The following is a 13,922-nucleotide window of genomic DNA, read 5'->3' on the forward strand; positions in this document are numbered from 1 at the left end:
CCAGCATGATCAGGTATTTCGAAGCCTCTGAGATGATGATCATGTCTGGCCGTAGAGATGTTGTTACGATGTGCTGGGGGAATATCAGTTGTTTTCCCAGGTCAACGTGTAGTTGCCAATCAGGAGCTGTGTGGAGGAGTCCCGTTGTTATCTGTGGACCTGCACGAGGTCTCTCTCCAGCTTTTATGAAGGAGATTGCCTTCTTCGGAGCATGATGGTGTTTGCTGGTGCTAATTGTCAAGGCTATGCTCTCAGCCACTGCTTTGAGTACCTGGTCGTGGCGCCAGCGATAGCGACCATCAGCCAGGGACTTTGGGCAGCTGCTAAGGAGATGTTCCTCTTCCGGAGCAAAGGGAACAGGTGGGTGTCTCACTCTTTCCCCACGCATGGAGGTTTGCTGGGCTGGGGAGGGCATCGTAGACTGCCGCCACAAGGAACCGGACGCGGTGGAAGTCTGCCTGCATGTTGTTTGACCAGGTAACTTTGCGCTGTAACGCGCTCTCCCACCTTGTCCATGCCCCCTGCTGCCGGAGCCCACTGCCCTACCCACTTGCTCTTCCTCCACGCCTGCTCGGACCTCCTCCTGAAGTAGGTGGTTTCTCTCTTTGCCCCGGGCATGGCTGACTTGGGTATATATTTATATATATATGGTGTATACAGAATCCTTTTAAATATTCAAATCAAATCAATCTTTATTTATATAGCGTCTTTTACAATCAAAATTGTTTCAAGGCGCTTTCCAGAATCCCAGGGCCTAACCCCAGACAAGCAACAGTGGCAAGGAAAAACTCCCCTTTAACAGGAAGAAACCTTGAGCAGGACCAGGCTCGAGGACGTGCGAGAATTCGTGGCTGTGCACAAAGCCTGTGCTCGGGGCAAGGCAACACCAAGCGCTGGCGGGACTCATAAAGCCCCTGTCCATCCCCGGATGACCCTGGTCCCACATTGCCATGGACTTTGTCACGGGACTTCCACCGTCCAAGGGGAACACGGTCATCCTGACCATTGTGGACCGGTTCTCCAAGGCGGCTCATTTTATCGCGCTGTCAAAGCTTTCCCCCGCTGTGGAGACGGCCACCCTATTTGTTGACCAGGTTTTCCAGCTCCACGGAATTCCGGCCAACATAGTGTCTGACAGGGGGCTGCAATTCACCTCTCAGGTGTGGAGAGCCTTCGCTAAGGCCTCAGGAGCCTCCGTCAGTTTGTCCTCTGGGTATCATCCACAATCCAATGGTAAGGCCAAGAGGGCCAACCAGGACCTGGAGTTGGCCTTATGCTGCGTGGCCACCTGTAACCCATCGACCTGGAGCCAGCATCTCCCGTGGGTGGAGTACGCCCACAACACCCTCACTTGCTCCGCGACCGGATTGTCTTCGAGGCCTCCCTGGGCTATCAACCTGCACCGCGGACTCCTGCTCCTGGAGCAGGTGCCCTCCATACGGGAGTTCTTTCAGAGGGCCCACGAGACCTGGAAGGCAACTAGGTCAGCCGCTTCCCAGCCGGGTCAGTTGGTCTGGTTGTCCACCTGGAACATCCCGCTGGCAACCAGGTCCCGCAAGGTCACCCCTGCTTCATCGGTCCTTTCCCTGTTAACATAACATCATAAACCCCTCTGCCGTTCGGCTGACCTTGCCCAAATCAGTAAGGATTCACCCCATCTTCCATGTGTCCCAGCTAAAACCTGTGTCCACCAGCTCACCTGTGCTTTCCGTCTGTCTCTGACACTGCGGTCTGCATTTGGGCCCAAACTATATTATCTCATTTTTCTTTTTATACTATTTAAAGGAGCTCCCTGCATATTATATCAAGTCCTATATCATCACATAGGTTTGTGTTGCTCTGACACTCCTCAAATTTATCAGCGAAGTCACCTTTGGCGACATTCCATCGATTTCAAACAAGGGAATTTCTGTAAAGGTAAATAAGGCAATAAACATATTACATACTGTAATTTCTGGACTATAAACCCCTACTTTTTTCCTACACTTTAAACACTGCGGCTTATTCTGCAGTGCGGCTTATTTTTTTCGTGGTGCACTATCACAACTATCGTGAATCAGTCATTTTTACTAACCCTCATCAACGTGGAAAATACTAGAAGAAAAGCACATGATGCAGCTTTTAAGTTAAAAGTGATCACTCTGGCGGTTGAAGAAGGAAATCGAGCTGCCGTGCGTAATCTTGGCATACATTACGGTAATCAATGGCAAGAAGGTGGAGACGGCCGCATAAAGAAATGATCCAAAACAAAAAGACGACAAAAGCTTTTAGACGTAAACATCGCAGGAGGCCCGAGCATGGAAACGTTCTGGAAGATTGGGTGAACACACACAGAGCAGGCGGCCGCGGTGTTTCTGCTGTACAAATCAGACTGAAGGCAAAAGCAATCGCCACCGCGATGAAAATAGAAGATTTTAGAGGTGGGCCATCGGGGAGTTTTAGATTGTTCATTGTTTCAGTAAAAAAGCATAAACAACATAATTTGTGTGTAGCTGATACAAACGTATATTTCAAGGTAGCTGCATTACAGACACCGTTAGAAAAAAACATTTACCGGTAGAATATATTTGTTTATGTTGCTAAGCGGATTAAATCAAAAGAAAAGTTAAAAAATCCTGACGTGATGAAATTTGGATTTAAGGTCTCTGTATAAACATACAAGTCAAAGGAGTGACTGTTGTTTATTACCTGTCTGTCACTCGTCAGTGACTCGTCTCTTATGGTAATAAAAACATATACCGGTACGGAATGTTTTCGATCTAATTTTTCATATTACTACGTGGGATACCTGCGGCTTCAAATCTGGTGCGGCTTGTATAAGTACAAAATTGATTTTCTTTCTAAAATGAGATTATGCGGTTTATAATCAGGTGCGCTCTGTAGTCCAGAAATTACGGTACATACAAAAGACAAAGACCAAAGAGAGTAATGAATTCACATACAGTGGGAAGGACCAAGGACATTGTAAGGATTATTTTTTTAATTTACAAATTCAATATCTTCAGTTTGTGATTAGCAGTTTTCTTTCCTGGTTTGTGTATTTTCCATTGAAATGGTTTAAAGAATATGAGGATGGTTATTTAAGGCTACAACCTCCAGCTCAGTGGATGTTGGTTACATGGAGAGCCAGAAGCACAACTTTTGTGCAGAGAAACCTAGTGGGAGATGGGGGGTAGGCTAATGAAAGTGGTCGGTTGTTGTAGTAAGTTTGGGAATGTTGTGAATGTTCACTGACCCTGGCAGATAGCAGATGAAAGAGGGAGGGTGTATTCAATCATACTAATCCCCAACCACCCTCCCCTCATTCTGCAGCTTCATATAATTTGCACACACACTCAAAGAGAAACAGAGAGCAGTCACAATCATTAGTGCTAGTGATAGTCAATGATACTGAAATCTTAGTCTCTCTTTCTTTCACAAACTATCTTTATTTTGGGTTTCAGCAGGAGAGAGAAAGCTATATGCCAGCTGCTGAACTTCCTTATAGGTCAGGCAAAAGTGGCCGTCTACATTAGGAAGAGGAACAAGATAGGCACATCTCTGGACTGCGATCTTCAGACCATCTTCTCTAGGATGGTCGAATAAAAACAGACTTTAATTTTTAGCGAGCAACGAACAATATTGAGGAGTTTAAGAGCACATGGTGCCTCAAAGATGAACTATGTCTGGTGGAGGATGAGGTGCTGGTCTTTGGAGGTCTCCTCAACTGAATGTTGTTGTTTTTTGTTTGGATAATGGTTTTGTTCTTGTAAAAATGACAAATTAAATTGAGTTTTTGAAAGAAAATCTTTCTTTCTTCTATACTTGGTTGATCTCTTGCATTCTTTTTGCCTGCACTTAAGTTGCGCTCTGAGATTTCCTTCTTTCCCAGTTCAGTTCCCTTTGTTTGTATGACTTCTCCTCTTCAAGTGGTCGTTTTGGTTCTATGCACAAGACTAAAAAGCCCCAAATACCAATCCTAATTGAAAGCAATTAATTTTAATTCATATAACATCTGTTACAATCCAAATTGTATCTCAGTACTGACCCCCAGATTGTATCGCTCTATTTTTGAAATGTAGATTTTAAATACACTCACTTTGATTGATTATATTACAACATTAAAATATGTGTCAAATAATGAGAAATATTACTTTCATCAGTCCGTTCATCTCCCAACCCCCTATCTAGGTGCGTGTCACAGCTGTAGCAGCTGCACTAGGTAAGTCCAGACACTCCTCTCCCCAGCCACTTACACCAAGATCTCTGGGGGAATCCAAAATCATTCCCTGCCAATCTGAGAGACATACTACTTCTGCCCCAGGGTCTCCTCTAGGATGGATATACCTAAAACATCTCAACTGGCTTCTCTCAATGCTAAGGAGGAGCAGATCTAATTTGAGCTGCTTTTTCTTCCTGTCCCTAAGACTTACCGCATCCTACAGATGAAACTTTCACCAACATTTGACGCCATACTTGTTTCCAATTCCACAGTTTATATTTTCTGTTAGTATAGTTTTATTGAAAAACCTAAGATGTTGATGATGTTGATGATGATTTATTTTAGCAGACATTGATTATTTCTACCTTTATTTAAAGTTTTGTTAATTTGTTTTTTTTACATTCTCATTTTTGCTGTTCACTTGTTAACTGAATTTAACAGTTATTTCATATTTTATGATATTCTGAAATATTCTCAAATTTCTGACCTAAAGAAATAAAAAAAAGCAGCTGTTTGATTCTTTACACAAGCTTCTGCTCCAGTGCTTGTTGCCTTTACTCCTGTCATTCATACCCATGTCACTGAATAAGTAGCTTCCCCTCTTTTTCATATTTTGTTGATCTTATCTTTTTTTCCAGTAGCAGATGTTCTGTTTTTGCTCTCTGTTTCCATGTTTGACTTGCAATTACTTTGTAGCTGAAGTTTAGTCTTGGTGTTTCTGATTTTGTCTTGTCCTGTGATCATGAAAAGATTAAAAAACTTCACTGTTGTGGTATAACATTTTATAAGAACAGGGATCATACCACCATGTAAGTGAGGGTGAGTTCCTACGGGAAAAAAATGTTTTATTTTACAAAAAAGTCATTATTATTCCCACAAAGGTTCCCCAGTCCTTAAATTGCAGTCAATGTTAATCCCACCATTAAAAGAGTGTAAACGCTATTTGCAATAAATCTTTCTGAGTTCAAATCAAGTTCTGCTCCTCAGCAGCCTTCAACTAAAATGGTGATAGTCCTCTTTGTATGCCCTCAGCTGGCTTAAAATGTCACTCTTCCTCATAGCTCAATCCTCCTTAAAATATCAAGGGAAAAATGCTCTTTTGAATTGTAGTGCTGGGCAAGTATTGACTCAATCCTCTTGGATATGTTCTAGCTCTAGCAGGTTTATGAGTGACAGTGGAAGCAGGTTACATGTACCTCATTAATGTTTTTTTAACATGCAATAAAATAGTTTTAAAATAGATATAGGTTCTTTACATTAGAGGCATTCATTTTGTGCTTTTTTTTTTAAGTGGACGTGTAATGGATCAAAGAAATGGTATTTTACCCTGAAGGAAAGTATATTCTGTTCCTTTTTCATTTTGTTTTTTTCACAATCTCCAGTTTGAGCATGTAGCGGTGAAGTACTCACTGACAATAAACCACTTCTACTATTAGTATCAAAATGCACCACTGTAATGCTCCAGTTCTTCAGATAAGTGTAACCGAAACAGCTGAAGTCTTGTGACCAAAGCCCTGCAGTGGTTAGATAAACAGAAATCTAGCATTAGAGGTTTAAACATCAACAAAAGGCCGTTGTACTGCATTGATTGACTGCTGTACAATACGTCATCAGAGTAATATTCAACATTCCTCCCTTATCCAGAAGTATGAGAATGTGAGGCAGCACCTTGCCAAGAGCAGCTGGAAGACTACATCCTTGCCAGCAACCATCACAAGTCTGCCCTTTTCTCCTACCTTAATTCAATTCAATTCAATTCAATTCAATTCAATTCAATTCAATCTTTATTTATATGGCACTTTTCATACACTGGGTAGCACAAAGTGCCTCACAAAGGATAAAAACAACAAAGAGAAACAAGAGAATCAAGAAAAAGGACACACACACAGATACACACACACATGCATACACACACTCAAACACCCACACCCACACACACAAACAAGCTGAGACATGGCTGGGCACCGAGACCTGAGGCGAAGGAGACGCCGCCTTTGGGGGCCCACCAGGCCGAGGGAGGTCACGGTCCGTGACCACAGGTGGTATCGCCACAAAGACCACCCCGACCCGGACAGACCGGAGGTTCCACACCAAGGCACAGAGCCCCCTAACCACCCAGGCCAGAGCCGTCCACGGGACAGCACCCCCAGCGGTAGACCGGAAACATCTCCCAGCCTGGCAGGCCCCCATGAGGAAACACCATGAGGAAACACTGGAGCTAAAAACTGAAGGACTAAAACAGTAAATGGGATAAAAGGTGTAAAAGCTAAAAAGTGAAAAAATAAGAACTGAGGGAGTAAAACAGTAAAAGTATCAAGTAAAATAAGGATAAGACATAAAAAAGCATAAGAACATAAAAAAAAATTAAAAATAATCAAAAAATCAATTAAAGGCCTGATTAAAAAGGTGTGTCTTGAGCCTCTTTTTAAAAATCTCAACAGTCTCTGCGGCCCTGAGGTTCCCCGGCAGGCTGTTCCACAGTCGGGGACCATAATAACAGAAGGCCGCTTCCCCGTGCGTTTTAGAGCTTACTTGTGGAATGGTTAAAAGGCCGGTGCCAGAGGACCTCAGAGTCCACGAGGGTTGATAGAATAAAAGCAGGTCGGATAAATAAGTCGGGCCAAGACCATTAAGACATTTAAAAACTAATAAAAGAACCTTAAAATTGATCCTGAAACGCACGGGTAGCCAATGCAGCGATTCTAAAACCGGTGTGAAAACCGGTATGTTAATGATGGAGAGCATGGGTAGTAGAGTAGAGCAGCACCCATATCAGGCAGTGGACAAGAAGACGCAGTTTTTTATCTTGGTTGCAAGTGGATCCCAAGTAGCTGAGCACAGGTGACCCACAGAGCATCACTTCACTCAGACAACTCTTTGGATCCATATCCAGGAGCAAGGAGAATAGGGCAGAAATAGCCCATGTCACCCACAAACTCCATCAGTATGAATGCCGACAAAGCTCTCCAAGGTCTGCTGGTGCACATAACATCATTCCTACAAAAAGAAGAGGAGAATGTGGATACTGAGGGTACCGCATGCACTCCAGTACTAATACACTCCCCTCTCCACCTGCTCACCAATGGCCATCCAAGACCACCTTAACCAGCAATGATGCAGGTATGCAAAAGTCTTCCATTGAAAATTGCTCCACAACAAATGTAATAGAGGGAGAAGCTTCAGCTGAGAGAATAAATGCCTGCAATAAGAAGTAAAAGATAATTAGCTGCATTTGCTCCAATACATCCAGTCCTTCTAAAGCAATCAGGCTCCCCTGTTCTATGGTCTCCTGTGGTGAGGTGATGCTCTGCCCAACAGAATCAGGCTCCCCTATTTTAAGGTCTCCTGTGGTGAAGTGATGCTCTGCCCAACAGAATCCCATACACTCCTTAGCCTTCCTTTATGTTTTCCACTGCATGCATGTGATTAAGAATATTAAAATCTGAATTCCTGTAATGAATATTTGATTGAATATATGATCAAACTAAATGTAAATGTGCATCCATTTTTGTGCATAATGTAGGCCATGCTCCACAACACTAGGTGTGATATTTACACACACACACACACACACACACACACACACACACACACACACACACTTCCTTATGCCTGGCTGTAGAAGTCACTGCAAACTTCACTCATAGGTGTGATAAGTCTCTCAAACATGGACACTCCTCTGCTGGGACCTCTGTGTTTTCATGTGTCTGTTTACCTGCCTTCTGTTATAAGCCTTCGCCCCCCCTCCTCCCTTATCCTCGCCGCTCTGGCTTCTAGCTTCTGCATGATGCAAATGAAAACGGATGTGACCTATATAGACTGCATGTCTCTCCCTCCTGCTCTCACTCCAGTCTGCTCCAGCTTCCTGCAATTCAATGTGTGTGTGTGCATGCACGCGCGTGTGCGTGTGACTGGTGTAAGGGAAGTATGAATAATTCAGAAGATGCTTCAACACAACCTCCTTCAATAAAACCATCCCCCCATAATGAGTATTAATGACAACCATGCAGACAACCATGGAGGCAATCAAACAGTGCACATGGTGTGTGTGTGTGTGTGTGTGTGTGAGTGTGTTGGAGGTGGTGGTGGGCGTGGGGGTGGGGTGACAGGAAAGAGTGCATTAGAGCTATAGACAAGTGATGTTGTGTGTGTTGCGGTGAGGGCGGTATTCTCTTGCAGCACGTTAGCTCAGGTATACAGCTAAGCACTGCCTTTGCCCCGGGCCCGGAAAAGATAGCCCACAGTGACTTTACATGTGCGCTGGAGAAGAACATGAAAGCTGACTTCTCAGCAGGGGAGGTTCGTGGACAAGCTTACTGGGGCGGAGTAACATCCTTCCTTCCCAAATACTCTGTAAACTTATTTGTGGTTCTGAATTCCAAATTATTTCATGTTTCTACATCCCTTCTCCATAGAACCCCTTCATATATTTTTGAATTTTTACATATTGTTCAGCATAATTAAGAGTACAGGAATCTACTGTGATGCAACACAAATCCTAGCTGTATGAAAAAATTGTCAGTTTATTGTAAATGATTTGGTTTTGGTTCTTTATGTGACTGCTTGCCACAGTAAGACTGATGTTATTTTATAACTATAAGCACAATTTTTTCCCCCATGTTACTACATATTCAATGTATGTGATTTGTCATGTTTTTGTAAATGCTGGCTAATTTTGGAATCCTGAATTCCTGCTCCTTAATGATGGCATGTGCAGAGCCTTAAAAGCTGATATTCTGGGAGATATTTAGCTTGCCCAACAACTGCACACAAAACAAAGAATTAATATTTATATAAGATCAGGAACTACAACTTCCTCATTACTTGTAGTCCACATTCAGTCAGCGAGAATCTTGGAATTGCTTTTTGCTTAGTGATCGACTAATGAAGATGTGGCACCATCTCTGTATAAAACTGTGATTTTTTATAATGCAGAATTTTAATTTAAAGCACTTTGATTACCGGAATCAAACATAACTAGAAAGAAACATTATAATCACAGCCCCCCATGGGAAATGAAAGACCCCATGGGAAAATAAAAAAAACAAAACAATAATGGAGTTTGGATGCACTCTTAGAATCATGGTTTTCCCTCAAATTCATATCAGCCTTACATATAATACATATATGTTCACTTATTTTGATGGTGCAGTTATACCCTTACATGTATTCATTATGGAATACAGGTAAATGGAGATTGAGAGATTATACTTTTTGTCCCATAATTCAGAAAGTTTCTCTTTTTCAACGAGACCATTCAAGGAAGCATCACGTCAGTGTTTTTCAGGGCTGTCCACTGATTTACTTTGTAAGCAGTGTGACATCCATTACTGTCATTCATAGTTTCCTTTTGATGTCTCCACTGGCATTTAATTTTCTGTGGATGTATTGAGCGCCACTGATATTGACTAAGATAACAATGCACGATCAGTCACGTATTGGAATGAGAGTTCAAGTAGATTACTGATTGAACAGTAAGAAAACAACAACCACTACCACTGTTTGAAGGGCAAAACAGCACAAAAGCATGCAAATGAGTGTCTATACTAGTCTAAATGTGTTTTCTTTGGCTCAAGGGGGCAATATCACAATAAAGGTTCACTGTCTCTGTGTCACCTGGGTTTCTCCATCTTTGCACAATATCTTGTCACTAACCTAAATGTCATGTGTATCTTTGCGTATCTGTACATGTGTGTGTATGTGTGTGCATGTGTGAGTCTGCGTCCGTGTCTATGTGCGTGTGGTCATCTGGGCAAAGCAGAAGACAGATCTGGGTCGCACAGTTCCCATGAGTGTGTCTTGGCACTCCACAACCAATGACATATCTAATGTGAGCAAGTGAGAAAGAGGGAGGGGGAGAGTGAGCAGCTAGAGGTCAGGTGAGGACAAAGCCATCATATGACAATGTACACGCATACGCATACACACTGTGTGTCTATGCTGTAGCATCTAAATGAAAGTGAAAGGAATAGAGTGCCTATAAGTACAGCATGTATGACATCTAGTCTTTTCTTAATTAAAAATGGTTTAATTACCTGTGTCATATCCAAAACACAATTTTAAACCCAGAAAGTCAAACTATATACCCGTCAAATATATAACTGTATAAGAATACTAAAAAAATACCCTCTCAAACATGGACAGGGTGTGCTGTAGCAACCACTAAATCAATGCCCAGGTAAATATAAATATACAAAGGAGAGAAACCTCCAGTTTTACCATCTGTAGCCATAGAGGAAGTGGTACTTGTAATAGTTTACATCATACACTGTAATGAAAACATACTATGACTAATATGTAATCATAGGAGTAGACATTGCTATCCAAAACCTTTAACTGCTCTATGAACAGGATAATTTATTCAACTATTCAACTACTAGTACACATATATAAAAATACTTCTTAGGGCAGCTCCCCAGATGGTTAGTGTTGGTATAGTTACATTATAACTAAATTAGTGAAATGAAAAATTGGCCAAATTATTTTAAGGAAAGAACTAATGAAAAAGGAAAAAAAAAGACTTATCAAAAAAGCAGAACTCAAACCAAAATTATATAATAATATATATAGAATCAGTTATATGTTGACACTCCAGGGCCCATAAGAAACAAACAAAAGAAAGTCATTTAAAGTAGACATTTAAATGATGGGTTTTGTTTTTTTTTAATTCACTGTTTATTCACAAAGGGCTGAGCGTTCATGGAGTTCTCAACTCTATGTCCGGAGCTAAATTGGGTTTAATGGATTTCACGGCATGCCATTCATAGGCTGTTTGATTGACAGAGGTTGAAGATTTGCCACAGCCCAATGCTTCTACCCTGTCCCCTAGCTCTGCACCATTGATCAAACACATACAAACTGTCACTCTGTATTGCCTGGACACTAGTGATGGACTCACCAGCCACTTCAATCACTAGTCAGACTCACCCTGAAAGTGGGCTCACAAATAGACCAAGTGATCACTTTCAACTGATTCATGAACACCGTTTTGTAACACAAAACTTTAATCAGGACAGTCAAGATAATTTTTTGATGATGATTAATTAATCACAGGAAAAATCAGAGGGGGAAAAAAAATCCTGAAAATTTCCACATTTTTTGGCACCAATTCAGTAAAGATCAGATCTGCATTGAATATGATTATTCTAAATACATGTACGTACTTTTATTTTTTGAACCCTCACAAAAATACATCTTTTTATAAACACCATCTCTAAATACAGTGTATGTGACAGATGATGGATGGGTTAGGGTTACAGTATATTCACCTGAAACCACATTTAGCAACTACCTTTACAGGATGGACTACAGCAGTCAATTTACTTTGTTCTTCAGTTGTGTCAGTTTTAAATTAAGATGCCAGATGGCCAATCTGAACTAAAATCCAGCATGCAATTTACAACCTGTGATGTCCTTCAGTGGCATCTTGCTCTCAATCTCCATGGAAACACCACAAGACTAATTGGACATCCACAGTGGACATTAGAAATAAGCACAAATACAGCTTTAGGGAGGTATTTCAAAATGTACGCAATTTTCATCTTTTGTTTGACATTCCATCCGTCTAAAAGTGTGATGGGTTGGATTTGGACCCAATAGCAGTTCACAGAGCTCAGGATCAGTTGGTAATTAAAACTCACTGTTTTACTTCCGTTGTCATGTTTTACTGTATGTTTTAGCATGCGCCTAATAATACGGTGCGCCTTATGTATGTGTTAAATACAGATATAGCACCCGTAAATGAGACTGCGCCTTTTATTACAGTGCGCCTTATGGTCGTGGAAACATGGTAGGTAAAAGAGATGTTAACTCCTCAGTATAATTCAATGTAAAGGACACATTATGAAAATGAATGACATTTGAATGAGATGGACACACAACCAAGACTCTACTGTGATTTAATAATCTGTTTTGCCCCTTTTCAAAGCACTTACACCTCTCGTCAGTGATAAGACAGTAAATAAGTAGCTTACGACAAACAAAAGCCATTCTCTGACAAAAGACTGGTTGTTTGGTTTAAGTTGCCACTCTTGCATGCTCCAAGGACAAAAATTGTTCAGAGGAAGTTCCATCCTTTTTAAAGACCACAGATCCCTAAAGAGCTGGAGAAAATGACACGCAACAAATACGTAGATCAATGCCAAATCCTATTCGCACCTGTTATTTTCAGTAAGTCTCTCCAAATTTCAGAATATTTTATTTTTACTTATTTATATGATAAGATTTACAAGGCTATTCTAGAGATGATTCTGTTGTATTCTCTTTTAATCATGAATATTAGGGCCTACAGTCTCTGTTCTGAGGACCTTTTACATTTTATCATTCCTAAACGGTGAACAGAAATGGAGGGGAAAAAAGCTTTTCTGCTCAAACTATCACTGCTTTCAGGTAGTCTTTCATAATGGTTTCCTTTTAGATAATATGCTGACCGTGCCCGGGGAATACACAGAGGCACTTGAATACATTAAACAGTTGGTTTCCCCTTGGTCTTTGATATTAATTTTAATTTTTCTTCAAATAAAAATAAAGTCTTTGCATTATTTGCATTGCATGCAGACACACTTATTTTCCCCACATACCACCATTAAAAAATCTATACCAAAACTTCAAATATTTCTCTTTCCTTTAGAAGACACACTTCCAAGCTACATTAATATTTTACTTGTATTTTGAATTTTGCTGTCCAGTTCCCCAATGATTGTACTATTGTAAGTGGAACATTTATTATTCCAGGTCAAGGCCACAACTGCCTTCTTGATAAGAATAAACGTTCCACTTATGTTAGTTATCAGTATTATAGAGACTGATACATTATCTAGTTAATGCTAAATGTTCAAGCTAAATGATAATTATTTTTAATCATTAATATTGTGATGTAGAAAAAAACTTGAATTTTCAATTAAATCTTGAAATTCAAGGCACTTAATGTCGTAAAATATTCAGAGGATAGTCAAAGCAGCAAGCCAAGCAGAGACGCAGCCAGCATCAAGGACATCCAGCCGAGAGACAGAGGGACTGGGACAGTCCCAGGTGCAGCCCGTCACTCCATTCAGGACATCGAAGACACTGAGAGGCTTAGTCACAGACCCCTAATGTCCAGGAGGGGACACTGGGGGTCGTCACAATAGGTAATAAAATAATCCATGAATGAACATTGAAACAGCTGGCGAGATGTTGAGCCATTGCATTTGCAGATTACTGTGTAACATTTCACAAATATATGGTATATCATATGTATAGAAATGCTTCATCGCTTTATCTCAAAGACCCTGAACCTCAGTCATCCTTTATCTGATGAAACAAAGGGTGCTGTTCCATTTAGATGTGACAGGAAGATTTCTGCTAGATGGATTGATGATTATTATTTTAATGTACAGCATAACGCTATCGTTCCAAAATCCTCCCATTAGGTCTTTCAGGTGTTTAATGTGTGCATTCTCATTCTCTGAGAGCTGACTTGCTCTTCTGCATGGTGCTGTGCTACATGCTCCCCACCCTTAGCACTTATGTTGTGCGTATGCGTGTTACTGTGGTGAATGGAGTCAAACTGAAATTAAAAGGCCTCTCATGGGAGTTTACTAGAACACAAGCATATGGACCAAGGACTGTTTATGCTGAAGCATGATGAAAAGAAAAATGACTCTGGACAGACCATTTAAAGCCATGAATAGGCAACTTACAATTACTGGCTACGTGTTCCAATGACAAGAGTTTTTACATC

The 13,922-nt window shown here is 41.0% G+C and overlaps 1 long non-coding RNA gene across 3 annotated transcripts in view; it reads left to right on the forward strand.

The window, feature by feature from the left end:
• Positions 1 to 13,922, forward strand: part of LOC130539667 (uncharacterized) — a 173,294-nt gene that overhangs the window by 30,410 nt on the left and 128,962 nt on the right. The window lies entirely within an intron of this gene.

The sequence above is a fragment of the Takifugu flavidus genome, chromosome 16, assembly GCF_003711565.1.
Source record: "Takifugu flavidus isolate HTHZ2018 chromosome 16, ASM371156v2, whole genome shotgun sequence".
NCBI lineage: Eukaryota > Metazoa > Chordata > Actinopteri > Tetraodontiformes > Tetraodontidae > Takifugu > Takifugu flavidus.